A 16,871-nucleotide genomic window follows, 5' to 3' on the forward strand; every position below is an offset into this window, starting at 1 on the left:
CTTACAGCTCAGGGCTGAAGAAAAATACTGCATCACTCCACGATTAAATCAAACAGGCTACATCTTGTATTGATATTACCACATAAAGCCGTCCCATTTTACAACAGTGAAGCATTCAATGTGCCTGTTATTACAGTTTGAATTTGCTACAGTATATATTTTCTGTAAGTAGCATTTGGAGAGCAGCAACTGTATGCACTTCAATAGTTTCTGGAGAGTTTTCCAGGCATTCAGAGTTTGTTGATATGTGACGAATCTGTAGTTATACTGTTATTGCACTGTAAGAGCGATGCCTTTCTATTAATGCAGTTGTGGGTATGAGGATATAGCTGCATCACTGTGTACGAAAAACAAGATATAGCACCAGGAGTTAAAAAAAAGATATACAGTCGATTGGATTGCTGGAGGAATTCAGCCGTGTATTTATTATTTTCTTCTCATAAACCCCTCGGTAATATTCAGAGACATCCCCATCAGTTTATATCTAATCTCCGGCCGTATTCAATATACAGAAGAGAGACATTACGTGAGATCAGAGCAACACTTTATTGTTTTTCTCATGAGACTTTTCAGGCTGCATGAGAGAAAAAAGAAAGGTCTATTAATGCAATTGTCTGCACACAACTACTCTGTAAAGTTTCCGCAATCTATAAAATGCTACCCATTGTTTTTTTAAACTATGGTTTTGGATTAAATACCGTCGTAATGTCATTTTTTCTCATACTGATATTCTGAACAATCTGTGCTGTTGTATTTGCTGTAAAGTGTCTCTACTGTAGGCTATTTTTATTATATGTACAGCACTTTGGCTCGACCAAAAATCGTTTATAAATGTGCTATATAAATAAAACTTGATTTGATTTAAATACAGTATTTTCTGGTGGGAAATAAATCTCCCTTTTTGCCTTTGCAGACCATTTATATGCACAAAAATATATATAACCCCCTACCAATCTCTCCCCTGACCTCTCCACCCTGCCTCCCACCTTTCCCCCCTGCCCCATATGGTCCTGGACTTTAACCCCCGCTCCCACACACACACAACCTTCCCTCATCCAGCACCAGTAACTTTTCTACCCATCTCCGCTGCTACTGCACTGAAACTGTACTTTGAACATTTTCCTATTTTGCACAAAAAATACTTGCATTAATGTCAATTCATGTTCTGTGGATTGTGTTTTGAAATATATTATTAACCAGCACTTATTAATACTATTACTTAGTTGTATACCCAGTTTATCTAGGCCCTTTTTGTATCTTGTTTCATATGTCACACTGTGGGACTGCGGGAAATGGTATCTCGAGATTTCTGTATGTATAACACATGTAGACATTTTGACAATAAAGCTGACTTTGACTACAGGAAAGGGAAACCCCTCCCCGAAAAAACATGATAGGGTCTCTTAAACAATGTAAACAAATAACCAAGAGCACAATAAAATGCTTTAAAAGTTAAAACCAAATTGAGGTGATATTTTAAATTCTTTATCAAACTGAGTTACTTTATATTTCTACCTGGTTTAACTGAATTCTGTACCTTTACAAAAATGCAATGCCTATTATTAGTTGGCACACAATGTAATGTAGGCAATACTTACTTCTCAAAGTGTGTAGGATTTGTTGTTATATAACAGTAAACAATCCCTTATTATTCAGTCCTGATGCAAGTTGTGCCAGAAGTTAATAATACATCAAACTTGGACGGTTCAGAGGAGCCAGGAATGTCTTAATATATGAATTTAACAACTCTATTTAATCTTTCAACAGATAAAGACACCAGAGGCATTTAATCAGTGATCAGTGTTTGTGAGATAAGTTATTAAATCTGTAAAAATGTGTCGCAGTAGGACAGACTCAGTAATGTGGACACAGACAAGACAACAAAGATATTCCTGTGTTCCCGTCCTGTCTCACAGACACTGTCATTGTTCCACATCTTGTGATGGCAACTTGTGATCGGTCGAGCAAACTGTGGATAAAAGAAATAAATGAATTATGGACAGTCAGAGAAAAAGTGACGGTCAGGCTTATGAACATACCTCAAAAATCACTTTTCAAAACACTTTTCATATATGTTTATGTACCTAAGACCATTGTTTTCTTTAGTTTTTTCTTTGTCAGTGGGATACAAGGATGATTGCTGATTGAACAGATTTGCTGTACATAAATGAATTATTGATGGCATGTTGGTTGACCTTCACAGATAAAAGCGAAGATGAAGGTGCATCCACAATAACACACAACACACTTTAGCTGCTATCTTTTGTCATGGAGAACAATTGTTCCAATGCAGCCTGATGTGGGTGTGCTTACAAGGAAGTGGGTCTTTTTCTGAACAAAAGCTGCTGAAATGAGGTGACGTTTTGGTGACTCGTGTATGTGTGTGTGTGAACAGAGGCAATCGGGGGGAAATAGTAAAATAACACCAATAAAATATCCCCTGGGGCTGTACAAAAATGGTTTAATCTCTTTAAAAAAACATACAAACAGAGCTCTCTTATTCTAAATCTGCAGTAAAAAAACAGATTTGAGGGATTTGGGAATATTTACCTTTTTGTCTCATACAATACAAGGCCCTTGTCTTTGTTATACTGTTATTTGCAGTGATGAATGGAGGAGTGAATAGGATGTTGATTACATTATTGAAACCTATATTTGCATTGGTATTAAATGAACTGTTCCTATAAGTCCAAAGTACGCAGCTGTTTGACCATGTGTCCTCACTTTGTGAACATTTCCCTATTTTCAACATCTAAAACTGAGAACCCACACACACACACACACACACACACACACACACACACACACACACACACACACACACACACACACACACACACACACACACACACACACACACACACACACACACACACACACACACACACACACACACACACACACACACACACACACACACACACACACACACACGATCTTCACAAACACATTTCTATATCTTTGCTCATAGAGAGTCACACGTCTGGCTGTACACAGAGTCCTTAACAATTCATATTATAATACATGATATACTTTCTCTGCTTTAGAGGTCACCTATTATGCAAAATCCACCTTTTCATGTATTTTCTACATCAACATGTGTAAAGAGATTCTGAAAGTTTCAGGAAAAAAGATTTTCTCTCTTTTTGTCCTGATCCATTTCTATAAAAACCTGTCTGAAAAGGAGCTGATCAGATTTTGGCCACTTTATGATGTCATAACGATTTTTTGGCTTGTGTAACCATTAGCCAATCACCAACCAAGGTAACCCCCCCCAGCACCATTGTGTTCTTTTGAACCAAATCTCTCTCAGAGGGGCGTGGGGAGGGGCTCCTTATTTTTCATCTAAAGTAACAGACAGAGAATCAGCACTTTTGAAACAGGGCTGAAACAGAGAGGATTATGGGTAATGCTGCAATGATCTGTTTGGTGTTTTAGCCAAACACTTCAGAGACATGTTTTGTATTTATCTGAGACCTATAATATATTGATGAAAAACAGTACAATAGGGGACCTTTAAAGCCCATTCTGTTATGTACGGATTGAATATGAATTGTGCAATAGCATCGGACATTTAATTTTCTACTGTTCCACTACATTTTATAGCTTAATCTTTGAAGTATAGAGTTAAAAAGGTCTCTTTGTGGGTCTGTCTTTGAGCACATGTGATCAAGAAAGTGTTGTCTGGCTTTCAGGTGAGCGATGAGGCTGATCTGACCGGGTCAGAGACGCAGTGCTGGGTATCAGAGCGGCTGGTCTCTCTTTCAGTCTGCGGTCGGTGGACTGTGTAAGACAAGGCACAAGATAGGACGTATCGCAGCGGAGGATCTATAATGACTGAGAGGAGGCTCAGTTTTCAATTAATCCATCCGGCATTGTGTTACATCCGTCCTACCGCTAATGACCAGGCCTGACACACTGACACAAATATATAGCCACAATATTACCTTACACAACACACACATGTAACACACATGCACAAACCCAAGCACAATAGCTACAATATGTTTTATATTTGCATATACATTTTATATTGACGATAACTCGTAAATATATAAAACCATTAGTGTCATTTACACCAGGGATACAGGGGATATGTCCCCCCACCACTTTTTACTTTTCAAATATAGGTAGTAAATGTTCAGAAAAATAGCTTGCAACAAGAAATGTTAACTAATACGTAAAAAATAGCTTTCAAAAGGTTTATTTGCACACTAAAAAAGCATGAAACGCGATAAATTAAAAATAAATTAGCATTTTTCCTAAGCTAATAGAAAATGCCCGTTTGCTTACTCATTATGAAATGAGCAAAAATCATGTATGCAATAATCAATAACTCTAAAAATATGTGTTTCCCCCATTGTTGGCAGTTATCTACTCTTACCTCAAACTGCTCCCCCAAAAAAAACATTGCCTGAAATTATATTTGATGAAAATCATTTTGAAATGTTCCGACTCCTTATCCATCACTTTCCACACTAAGTGATTAACATGACAGTTATTATAAATAAAGTATAAAGCACAACAATTTGATTAATAGCACTTTCTTACACACACGTACTGTACCAAAAAAGTATTAAATAAATGCTGATAATATAACATTTTAAAACATTTTAATGCAAAAAGCACAGAGGCACAGGGCAATTATACGATTTATGAAATGAAACTGTATGAAGAATTTTGTTGTTGTGTTATTGTTGTACTTGTTTTTTCTTATCTTTATCTTAGAAATATGTATTCAGGGAGCTGGATGTGCGCTGGGTGATATTCATGTTCTAACACGAAGAGGAAACAGCACAGCATGAATACCCAGGACACACTCAAAGTCACAATGCTTCAATTTACTGCATCCGTACATCTTGGCAGAGTGTTTTTCTGCTTTAAACTGACCCCTGAACTGGGTTTCCATGGAAACACATGGTTGCATCACCAACAAGCACAGCTGGACAATGGCAGAGGTATATCTGGCTGCACATAAAGCAAGTAAACACCTTTGTGTGTGCCAGAGCAAAGACAACATGAAGACCATTCTCTGGGAAAGTGGGAGAGAGATTGGCAGAATTGAAGGTCATATTGAAAAAGGTGAAGAGGGGACAAAGGGAGGAGAAAATAGGACAAAACACCAAATAGATGAAACAGTATTCTGCTGCCCTGATTAACTCTTAGATGTACAAGTTGACTTCAATGTATGTTTTCTGCAGCCTTGTTCCACACAGGCAGCTCATATACCAGAACAAAAGATAAAACTCATGCAATCACACATTCAAAAACATCGCCCAATATACAGAAGTATAGAAGTTTTGTCAACACTAGGAATACATTTTAGAAATAATGGAAGAGGTACTCAGATCTTATACTCAAGTAAAAGTAATAATACCGCAGTGTAGTAAACATCCTGCATTTAAAATGTTACAAAAAAAGTACAGAAGTATTAGAAGCAAAATATACTCAAGTACCGAGACTAAAAGTACTCATGACTGGTTAATTCAGAATCAGAATAAGTATCAGAATACCTTTATTAGCCCCACAGAGGGGAAATGTACATTGTTACAGCAGAAAAAGAGCCAAAGACAGCTTAATGTTACATGCATTAAAAAGTGTTAAGAGTTTAAAAAAAAGTTATGATATAATAAAATATATAATACAAATAAAAAGTTACACAATTTACAAAATACACATCCTGTAACAGTTCTTAGGATTTAGCAGCCAGGTATATATTGCATAGTTCTTAATGGCATATATATACACAGTATAGCACTTATTGCACATAGTTGGTTGGTAACTGCTCTTGCAGTAATACTTACTGTCCCAATGTGCACAATGTAGTGACTGCTTTTTCGTCTTTTGTTTTCTTAGTTATGTTCTCTGTATTTTATACGTTTGTGTTATGTGTTATGTGTAACGTTGCTGCCTTCTTGGCCAGGTCAGCATTGAAAATTTGATTTTATCTCAATGCTTTTATCTGGTTAAATAAAAATGAATAAAAAAGGGTGTTATAGTCTGTGTGTACAATTATGTTGTCAAATAAATGTAGTGGAGTAAAGAGTACAATATTTGCTTCCGAAATAAAGTGGAGTAGAAGTATAAAGAAGAGTAAAATGGAAATACTTAGTACATCAAAATTGTACTTAAGTACAGTACTTAAATAAATGTATTATTCCTTTCCAACACTGAATTATAGTTCATGTTATGTTCACTTAATTTGAGTGAATACAGAAGTATTTTGTGTGCCGAAACACAAACAAAATCTGTCTTTTCACAAACAACAAGATTTAGAATTTATTTTCAAACTGAAATAGTGAAACTCAATACAAATGTCAAGGCTACTAGTTTTTATAATGGGGTAAGGAGGTGTGTTGACTAAGATCTTGGACCATGTACTGAATTTCTTCCTGAAAATGCAATTGTTTGTCTCTTTTGATATGTTCTTTATTCCTGTTATGCTAAAAAACATATTAAAAATATATATATAAATATTCAGACTTATTTTTTTTAAATCCTTTTCTTCTTTTCCCCAGAACACTGTGGATCTCTAATGAGTCTCTGGCACTGAGTTACTGCCACAGACGCTTTGATTTGCTAAACCCCCTATTTTGACAAAAGCTGCTAATTTTACTCTGTTGTCTGGGCAAAATCGCACCGTGTGAAGAAAATGATCACACCACTGCCAATAGCATCACACTGCTGGAACAACGACTCATAACAGCTGCATTTAGAGAGAAAATTACCTCGTTATGTCATCATGTAGACTAGAGGTGCTTAAAAGGAAGGACCTGCAGAAAACGTCCCCTGCTTGAGGTAAAGTGTGGAGATTGCAAACATAGTACATTTGTGGGGTAATGTATCTCTACAGTACATGGATGACAAAAGGTGCCCAAGGCCTTACACACCATCATTTAACCAGTATACAAATGTCTACTTACAGCTCACATACTGTACACTGCAGTGATGACATGTTTGTTTGTCATGCATGCCTCTGCAGTAGTGTTTGTGTTAATGAAGATGTTTGTCATGTCCATCCTGGGGGGGGGGGGGGGGGGGGGGGGGGGGGGGGGGGGGGCAGCTGCTCTCACTGCTGGATCACCAATTAGGCCTACACATTTACTCAGATACCCTGTAAATTATCCAATTACACCTACCCAGACACTCATGCTGCTGACTGTAATTACTCTCTCTGCGACTCACAGATGTGCATATCATTTTACATCAGCCGGGGTTATTGCTCAAAATGTGCAGCTATCAAATTCCTCTTTGTAAACCTGACAAGATATAGGTGCACTGATGCTTGGATGTAAGATAATGACACGTAGAGGTTTGGTTTGAAAGAGAAATCCTGACAGCTGCACTGAGAGCTCCAAGAATAAGTCAGTGGGATTCTGTGTTCATACTGAGGAGATGCAATAAAGTGAATTAAATATGTGGTAACTACAGAGCCCGTCTTACTGCAGGGAACTGAACTGGCCTACTTACGTCACTCTAAATCTAAATAAAAAGTTGTTGCTCCGTTCAAAATGAACAAGAATGCAGAGTTGACACATCAATTAATAAGACGTTAAGAAGCTGGACCATGAGCCTTACTTTAGAGACATCTCTCAACACCAAAATATTCATAATCAGAATCAGTTTTATCGTCATGTTGGTTTGGACATACAGGAAATTGTTTTAGTATATAATGCTTACATAAACACAGTAAGAGGAATTAAGATGTATTAAAGTTATGCACTATGCAATTCAAATAAAAAAAAGGAAGGGTTTAAAAGAAACCTGAATATACAGAAATTAAGTAGGCCTACAACAAGAGTATGATAAGTTACTCTGAGAAAGGAAATGTCCAGTATAACTGAATTTAAAGTGAAAGAACAGTAGATTGTTTTTAGGTATAGCATTGTGAAGAAATGTACAAAATATATATAGTAATATTATGAGATCACCTCCAAATAACTAGTACGTCCTCGTGATTTGTTGCTGCCTAACACTCAAACTTTCCACTACAAATAAGAATCACTAATTATATAAAGTGGTCTCCTGTTTTGACTGCATCTTGGTCATCAAAATGTTATAAAATGGTTTGGCTTATTAATATATAAATTATTGTACTTGCAGGATTATTGTTGTTGATGAGTTCTGTATCTTCGAGTTTGTTTTCCCTTATTGTAAGTCGCTTCAGAGAAAAAGCTAAATTGAATGGATGTAATATAACTGATAAACCTCAACATACGTACTACAGATCTGTATCTGCAACAAGCTGACTTATGTTAAAAGCTCAAAAGCTCTGATGGTATATAAGCTTTATATCCTCAAAGCTCAACATGTGCCTGCTTACATGACTTTCTTCCAGTCCCCATAGGAACTGTCACCGCTTTTTAAACTAAACAATAATGAGTCATACCCCCCTCACCTCCTGCTCTGCGCTGCTCACTGTGTCCACCTGGGGGCTCTCTGCTCCACTCATACAGACAAATTAGATTGTATGAACCTGTCTATCAGCACATCTCCACTGACTGCAACAGTTATATCCCTCATAGTTCTTATTTCATTATCTCCCTCTTATTACTGCAATTTCCCCCTCTCTCTTCCCCCAATTTTCAATCCATTACAACATCCCTAGCATTTGGTGGTGAATACTGAACTAATTTCTGATCAGAAGAATATGATGTAAATTGGTTTGATTTAATCTGTTTCTGAATAAACACTGGAGGAGACATGATGACAGAATGGATTTGAGTGATTTCTCCTCAACTGGGTTTTTTTCCAGCAGCTTACATCGCCCCCCGGTGGCCATGTGTGTTATTGCAAAGCACCTGCAAGTGAGGAATATTTTCTCACTTGAGCAGTGTGTTGAGTCATAGGCAGAGTGTAGGAATACTATGTTACAGTTAAAGTCCTGCATTCAAAATTGTACTCAAGTAAAAGTGCAAAAGTATTAGCATCAAGATATACTTAAAGGGGACCTATCATGCAAAATGCACTTTTGTACGTCTTTTATACATGAATATGTGTCCCCGGTGTGTCAGGGAACTCACCAAGTGTTATAAAACACAACCCTCTCTCTTTTCCTCCATACCCAAATCTCTAAAAACGGGGCTGCAATGGAGCTGATTATTATTTGAATTTTTCTGACGTCAGAAAAGGGGTGCTCCGCCCATATGGGCAACTCTCCACCTATCAGGGGAATGAGAGACCGCTCAAAAGCGCTGGAGACGCTGTAGTACATATGCCAGGCCTGTAAGTGGCGCTGTAGTCTGCCACAAAAGCAGAATCAGCCCTCGCAAAAACAGGGCTGGAAAAGAGCAAATAGAGCGAAATGAGGCATGGCTAAAATGCATGATCTGTTTGGTATTTTTTTTTTAAATAGACATGTTTTATATAGGTATGGCCCTACAATATGTTTCAAATATAGCATGATAGGTCCACTTTAAGTAGTAAAAGTACTCATTATGCAGATTGGTCCATTTCAGAATATTTTACATCATATGTTTTGATAATAATTATTGTGTTCTTAAAGCTGGTAAAGGTGCAGCTAGTTTTAATGACTTTGTATACTGCAGGGTAGCTTGTGAATTTACTCCAGGTGTAACTAAAGTTTCATTTGAATGTTGATTATATTTCACATCATTAATCCAAAGCTGTGAAGTAACTAAAGGTACAATATAAATAATATATAAGATATGATTAGATCATAATTATTGATGCATTAAAGTGTTATCGAAGCTGGTAAAGGTGCAGCCATACTGCAGGGTAGTAAAGGTAGTTACTTCCCACCTCTGGTTATAGGCAGATGAAAACAACACCCGAAAAGACGCTGATGGGATATCTTTATTGTGTTTAGCTGGATGCATTGTTTTCAAGTTTATCACATCTGCATAATGGTTTTTTTCTGTGTAAGAAGGTGCCTGTGTGCCATGTTTGAGGTATTTATGCAGTTGTTTATATTTATGCTCATCAATCAAACATCCCTGGATCAATGTAACCTAGTCTTAGAGCTAAATCATAAATCCTTTATCTGTCCCATAGCGGGGACATTTACTTTGTTACAGCAAAGGGAGAGTGCAGATAAAAAGGCAAAAACAATAAGTAGTCTTACAACATAGTAAATAAAGAAGCAAGCAGCACACACGGATACAATTGAACAAGTACACATCCATGGTTAAACAATAAAAAAAAATAGCAGCATTATAAAAGTACAACAACATATGGGTGAAGTAAAAGCCGGTGTGTGTGTGTGTGTGTGTTGGGTATGTGTTGGTCTACCAGGGGCATATCCACCATGTGTCTGCAGGACCAATCACATTCCTGTTTGTTAACCTTTTTCTTTTACCTCACTCGAGTCACAAGGTGATCATTATCATTAACAAGTTTAACAGTGACACTTTATATTTCATAAAATCAATCTTGCAAAACACAAGCGGCTTTCATCAGCGTCACCCAGGCCGTTAGATAAAAACACTTCGGTCTCTGATCTGTTAAAACAATTGTTGTGGTTCATCATAGAGCTAGGGCTCTCACACAATCACAGTTTAAATTATTATTATTATCACTTCTTAAAAATATTATGCTGTCAGTTGTATTTATCTTTAACCTTTTGTGGATTTTGCCTCTAAAGGACACACTTAGATCTAGAAACATTGTGTTAGAGGAGCTGAGTGGGATAAAAAAGGGAACCAAAAGATAACTTACTTCAAAGATTTAAGTGGAACATATCATACAATTGTGTAACTACTCCATACTTACACAATATTATGATATTATACGACTGATAACCCATCTAAAGTGAATGGTATTCCCTTATCTTAAGTGGGCTTTATTGTCCACACTGTCACACTTTTAGCGTTTAGAACCAGACAGTGAGTATTACAGTAATGATATGATCTGGATCTCAATTCACAAAAAGCTAGAAAGAGCTCTTTCACTGTTAAATGTGGTTTGTCAGAGGTTTGACATTTTAACAAAACGCTAAATGTGCACGTTGTTCTGCTCACATGCTTGGTCCCTCACACACCCTTGATATGTTAATATCCCATCAATATGTGTCTACTGCTCTGACTCATGCTAACATGTTTTTGGCAATAACTAAATATGTCTACTAGTATTAATAGTTTTTGATGGAAAAGCATTTATTTAGAGTCCAAAATATTGAGATGTTGAGATGGATGAAAGCAGGCATTACATCATTACACGGAGCGCAGCTGTGGAGCACAGTCAAATCAAGGAGAGTACCCACTGGCACTGTTTCAGCCTCTTCATTAATCACAGTCAACGTAATGAGTGTGTGTGTGTGGCCTAGCATTACTATACTTGTGGGGACCTAAATCTGTTTACACAGTCACGTGTGGGGACTCGCCTCCCTTATGGCGACAACATGGAGGTCCCCATAAGGGGAATCATTAATTTTAGGGTGAAGACTTGGTTAGGGTTAGGGTTAGCGTAAGGGTTAGGCATGTGTTGGTTATGGTTATGGTTAGGATAAGTCTCCAGGAAATGCATGAAAGTCAATGTAATGTCCCCTGAAGTGATGTATACATGGTATGTGTGTGTGGGTGTGTGTAAATAAGGCATAGATATAGATAGAAAGATATATAGATAGATACATAGATAGATAGCCAGATAGAAAGATAGATATACACTGTAGATAGATAGATAGATAGAAAGATAGATAGATAGAAATATAGATAGAAAGATAGATAGATAGAAAGATAGACAGATAGAAAGATAGATAGATGGATAGATAGATGGATAGATAGATAGATGGATAGATGGTGTCACGTAAAATCCCCCATCCTTCTCCACAGTTCGACGGGACTTGTAAACAAGCTGTAAATTATCCCAAAGCTGGCACATGAACCCACCTTAAATCTGCAGAGAGGAGGGAACCAGGATGCCACAAATACTCCAGAGGATTTGCGCAAAGGGTGGGACATAGTCACCCCCCCCCCCCTCGTCCTCCTTCATTCCCATCACTTGAGCACTGCAGCACTGGAGGGCTTCAGTCCCATAAACCATCAGCGAATGAGAGGCCTGACACATCCTCACGGTGCTCCACCACTCAACAGATGTGAGACGAGCTGATGGGCTCCCCAGAGAGATGAGGAGGTGGAGGGGTGAGGAGGGGAGGGTGGGTAGGGTCAAGAAAAAGGGTGATGTAAATGTCTGTATACATCAGGCAATATAAACTGACAGGTTAATGCCAATTTCTCTCGCTGATTTACACATTTTATGATTGTTTTATGATTGTTTTACTGAATAAGCTGAAGTCTTGCTCCAGGCTTTTATTGCAACAGTCATAAATTGTCTTTTAGAGATATAGCTCCTTCTAATGAAGAGTGATGGTACTACACTGCAATATCCATATATTAGACCCTCCAGAAAAACGCGGGCTAAAATCCTTGATTATGCGGGCTAAAATCCTTGATTATGCGGGCTAAAATCCTTGATTATGCGGGCTAAAATCCTTGATTATGTGATCAAACATGCGGGGTTTTATGTGATTTTATGCCGTGAAATATGCGGAAAGTTGCGAAATATGCGGAAAAATGTATTTACAATTTTACAATCTTGTTTATTTATTCTTATTTATTTATTCTCTCTCACACACAACCTGCCACTAACGTTAAACCCCTTTACTATACAATTAAACACATTCAATGTGTATTTATTGTAAAAGCAATTGGGCTATTTTAATCACACTCTCTCTCTCTCACGCACACACACACACTTCTCCGCCTCATTCTGTTTTCATTTACTTGTTCGTTATCTGACCAGCTTCAATCTTGTAGGCTTCTCACCTCGTTTCTTGTAGCCCTCGAAAGGGTTTTGGAGGTCGATGCCTCGGTGAACGTGAGTTGTTTGGCTTTCTTGTCAGCAGCAGCAGAAAGCATTTTCGAATGTTTTAATGAATCAAAGTGGGTCGTCACCGTCGATGTTCTCTTATGCTCCAACACACAGTTGCACGGGGTGCAGAATAGTTTCCCCCCACTTTCGTGCAAGACATCGGGGAACTGCTTTGCCCGGTCTTTAGCAGAAATGTTCGTCGATAAATGAGATGGATTCGATTTTTTCATCTTGGTGTTTTCTCTCGCGTGTGAGCGAGAGAAAACACTTCACGTCAAGACGAGTTAACTTTTTTCCCCCTCAACTTTGTGTGGAAAAATGCGGGGATTATGCGGCCTTTTGATAAATATGCGGCCTTTTAAAAATCTGCGCCATTTTGCTGATTATGCGGTAAATTCTGCGATCGCAGAATCGCGTTTTTCTGGAGGGTCTAATATATGAATATACACACTGTATGCATTTCCTTTAAAGTGGCCCTATTATTATTATGCAAATGTTACGGTTCTTCTCTCAATGTTGTTCCTCTACTGTTTCCATGCTTTATTATTCAAAAAGGTCTTTATTTTTCTAATGTTACTTTGAAATACTTACATAACACATAATGAATTTATAAAATATCATCTTTGGAACTTTAAAACTCTGTAGGGTACATTCTGCATAATGAATACTTTTGCTTTTGATACTGTTATTACCTTTAGCTGACAATACTTAAAGAGCCTGTGACAGGGTCGGCGTCATGGGGGGTCATTCGCGGGCCATGCCCCCCCAAATGAGTCACTGTGCCCCCCCAACGCAGGGTGGGCAAGCCTAGCCACTTTGCCGTTTTAAAAAAAAAATCATATAAGTGAAAACGTTTCCACTAAAGGTTTTTTGTGTGAAATACGTCAGAAATAAAGAATACAAATATAAAACACAGCCTGAGCTGTGCTCACTGCTGCTCTCTGATTGGTGTGTTGCTTGACCAATGACCCCCGACCTTTGTTTTGTTATCATTACGTGGCTGAGTGTTTAGATGAAAGCCCAGTGGCGATCTGTTCATCTGTTACACTGATTAGTGATTATACAGTAAAGACATCGAAAATAATATGATATACATATACAGTACAGTACAAGTATCCTATTTCTGGGTCTCTGTGTTTCATTCAAGCTCGGCTCTGTGTGTGTGTGGCACGAGCGCATTTTGTGAGTGCGCGAGCGGTAACGTGGAATGTTGATGTTAGCATCTGGTTAGCTCGCTATGCTAACGGATATAAAGAGCCAGGGTCGGCGTCATGGGGGGTCATTCGCGGGCCATGCCCCCCCAAATGAGTTACTGTGCCCCCCCAAAGCAGGGTGGGCAAGCCTTGCCACTTTGCCGTTTTTTTTTCTAAATCATATAAGTGAAAACGTTTCCACTAAATATTTTTTGTGTGAAATACGTCAGAAATAAAGAATACAAATATAAAACACAGCCTGAGCTGTGCTCACTGCTGCTCTCTGATTGGTGTGTTGCTTGACCAATGACCCCCGACCTTTGTTTTGTTATTATTACGTGGCTGTGTGTTTAGATGAAAGCCCAGTGGCGATCTGTTCATCTGTTAAACTGATTATACAGTAAAGCCATCGAAAATAATATGATATACAGAGTACAGTACAAGTACCCTACTTCTGGGTCTCTGTGTTTCATTCAAGCTCGGCTCTGTGTGTGTGTGTGTGTGTGGCACAAGCGCATTTTGTGTGTGCGCAAGCGGTAACGTGGAATGTTGATGTTAGCATCTGGTTAGCTAGCTATGCTAACGGATATAAAGAGCTGTTTCTACACCAAGGTGGAGGAGAGTCCTCTCCTGTCAGACTGAGAGGATCTTATAACGTCAGCTCAGTGTGGTAAGGACTCTCTCAGTGTTTAGATAGTTCACTTTAGTGTAGGTTATCTCAGTGGGTCTCAAACGGTTTGCTCACCATTTATGTAAACACGTATTTGCGAGGAATACCTTTATATGATCATTATAGTTATTAAAGAATAAGAGAATAAATAAAAACGGGTATGAAATACTATAGGACAGTAACACAAGAATACAGTTTACAAGGGGAGTGATTAGTAAAATATCCATAAAGAAAAAGTAAATCTGTGTACAGTTCTGTTTCATATGGATGCTGAGAGATGTAGGCTATCCATATATCTCCTAATGTTGCTCTCAAAGTGCACCAGATTGATGCATTTAACTTTAATATTTTTTAAATAATCTTCCCGGGGGAGCATGCCCCGGACCCTCCTAGAGGAGGTTCGGTCCACCCCCACCTAAAACATGTTCACATGGATAGGATACTAAATACATTTGCACCCTTTTTATATTGTGGCCTATGTCCATATGTTTCTGTTTTGGTGGTCGTGCCACAACCGTGCATGTATGCACAAGTCATAGGTGCGCTATACAATAGCACTACAATGTGTGTGAAAGACAATAGACTTTACAGCATGTTTTTTGAAGTTGCGTTGGTGTTTGTGTGTTGGTTGTTGACGGCAGTGTGTGCCCCCCCTTTGTAAATGATTGCCCCTCCATTCGATTTGTTCTAGAGCCGACCCTGGCCTGTGACACGAGTTTCCCCCATCATCCAAACCCATCAATTTGAGTAAATATTGTCCCCTTGAAAACCGTTACTGAACTGATTTTGGATATTTGTACTTTGATAACCATTAATCTGCCCTTCAATGTTGACCATTTCCTGGATCTGCTCGGGGATTCTTCAAGTCCCGCCAAATTACGTGTGACGTCATTGCGGGCACAGCGCTCCAGCTGCACCGTTCAGGATCCCAGCATCTGCATGTAAAGGCACGATGGCGCACACAGCAGCAAGCTCAGACAGCTCAGACAGTTTAATTTTGAACGTGTCTGAGAGCTCATATGAGGCTGAAGGATCGGTTTATGTTGTATCTGTTAGAAGTTTAGGAATTAGGTGCGTCAATATGGGCGATCATACGGTCATGTAGCCAGTGGTGGACTGGGACTAAAAATCATCCCGGGACTCTCGACCGGCCCACTTCGGTACCGCTAGTAAATTGTCAACGGGGGGAGTGGGGGATGTGCTAGTGACTTATGATGTCAGGGGCGGCGGGTGCTGTAGATAGTAAATGTAAATATGTAAATATTTGTGTCACTGCATCCTGGTAAAATACAAATATAATGCAATGTCTGTGTCTTTGACATTAGCGCTGCCAGCCACCTGTGCCCTGTACTACGAAGCCAGTTCAACAGACCCTGGATATGTTTGAGTAACAAACAAACTAACAACAACAAACTAACAAACGAGATCTCGCTAAGCGGTCCTACGACGCTGGTTATCAACTCGGTCAATCAAGCCAGGGTTTCTCTCACCAGCTGAGAGCGCGTTCACGTCTAAGACACGAGTGGATCTGACTTTAATTACATTTGACTGTGTTTCGTCAACATAATGTGTTGCTAAAAATAATACTTCTGCATACAGTATGTGACACTGTAAGTGTTGCACGGCCAGATACGGCAGATAAGGAAATATATGATATATTATGATATTATATGATCGATGATCTGATTGATGATGTAATATGAATGATAAGTGCGACACGTCGGCGTCTTCTCTGCATAGGCCTACGGCAGTTTAAACTGTATTTCCTTTATCCTGTAATAGGACTTGAGAGATTTAAACTCCACACACTGAGTTGATCTCTTTTCTATAGACGCTGGAGGCGGGCAGCGTCAGGTAAAAAAAGTTATTTAGCCTTCCCAAACCTGAGCCTCACGCGCCGCCTATGGGGGATGTGCTAGTGATTTATCCGACCGGCCCACTTCGGTACCGGCCCATCGGGATTGGTCCCGATGGCCAGTCCGCGACTGCACCCAGCCCACGTAAACTGTCAACGGGGGGAGCCTCGCTGCGGGGAAACGGTGGACCTAGTGTCCCGATCGGAGTGGGAATAATAATAATAATCCGTGCATTTTATCCATTAATTTCCCAACATTGTGGTGAAAAAAAAACACACGTTTGTGTTGGTGTACTACAACTACAAAAAGCATCGGTTTGTTTTC

This window comes from Gymnodraco acuticeps, unplaced genomic scaffold, assembly GCF_902827175.1.
Source record: "Gymnodraco acuticeps unplaced genomic scaffold, fGymAcu1.1, whole genome shotgun sequence".
Lineage (NCBI taxonomy): Eukaryota > Metazoa > Chordata > Actinopteri > Perciformes > Bathydraconidae > Gymnodraco > Gymnodraco acuticeps.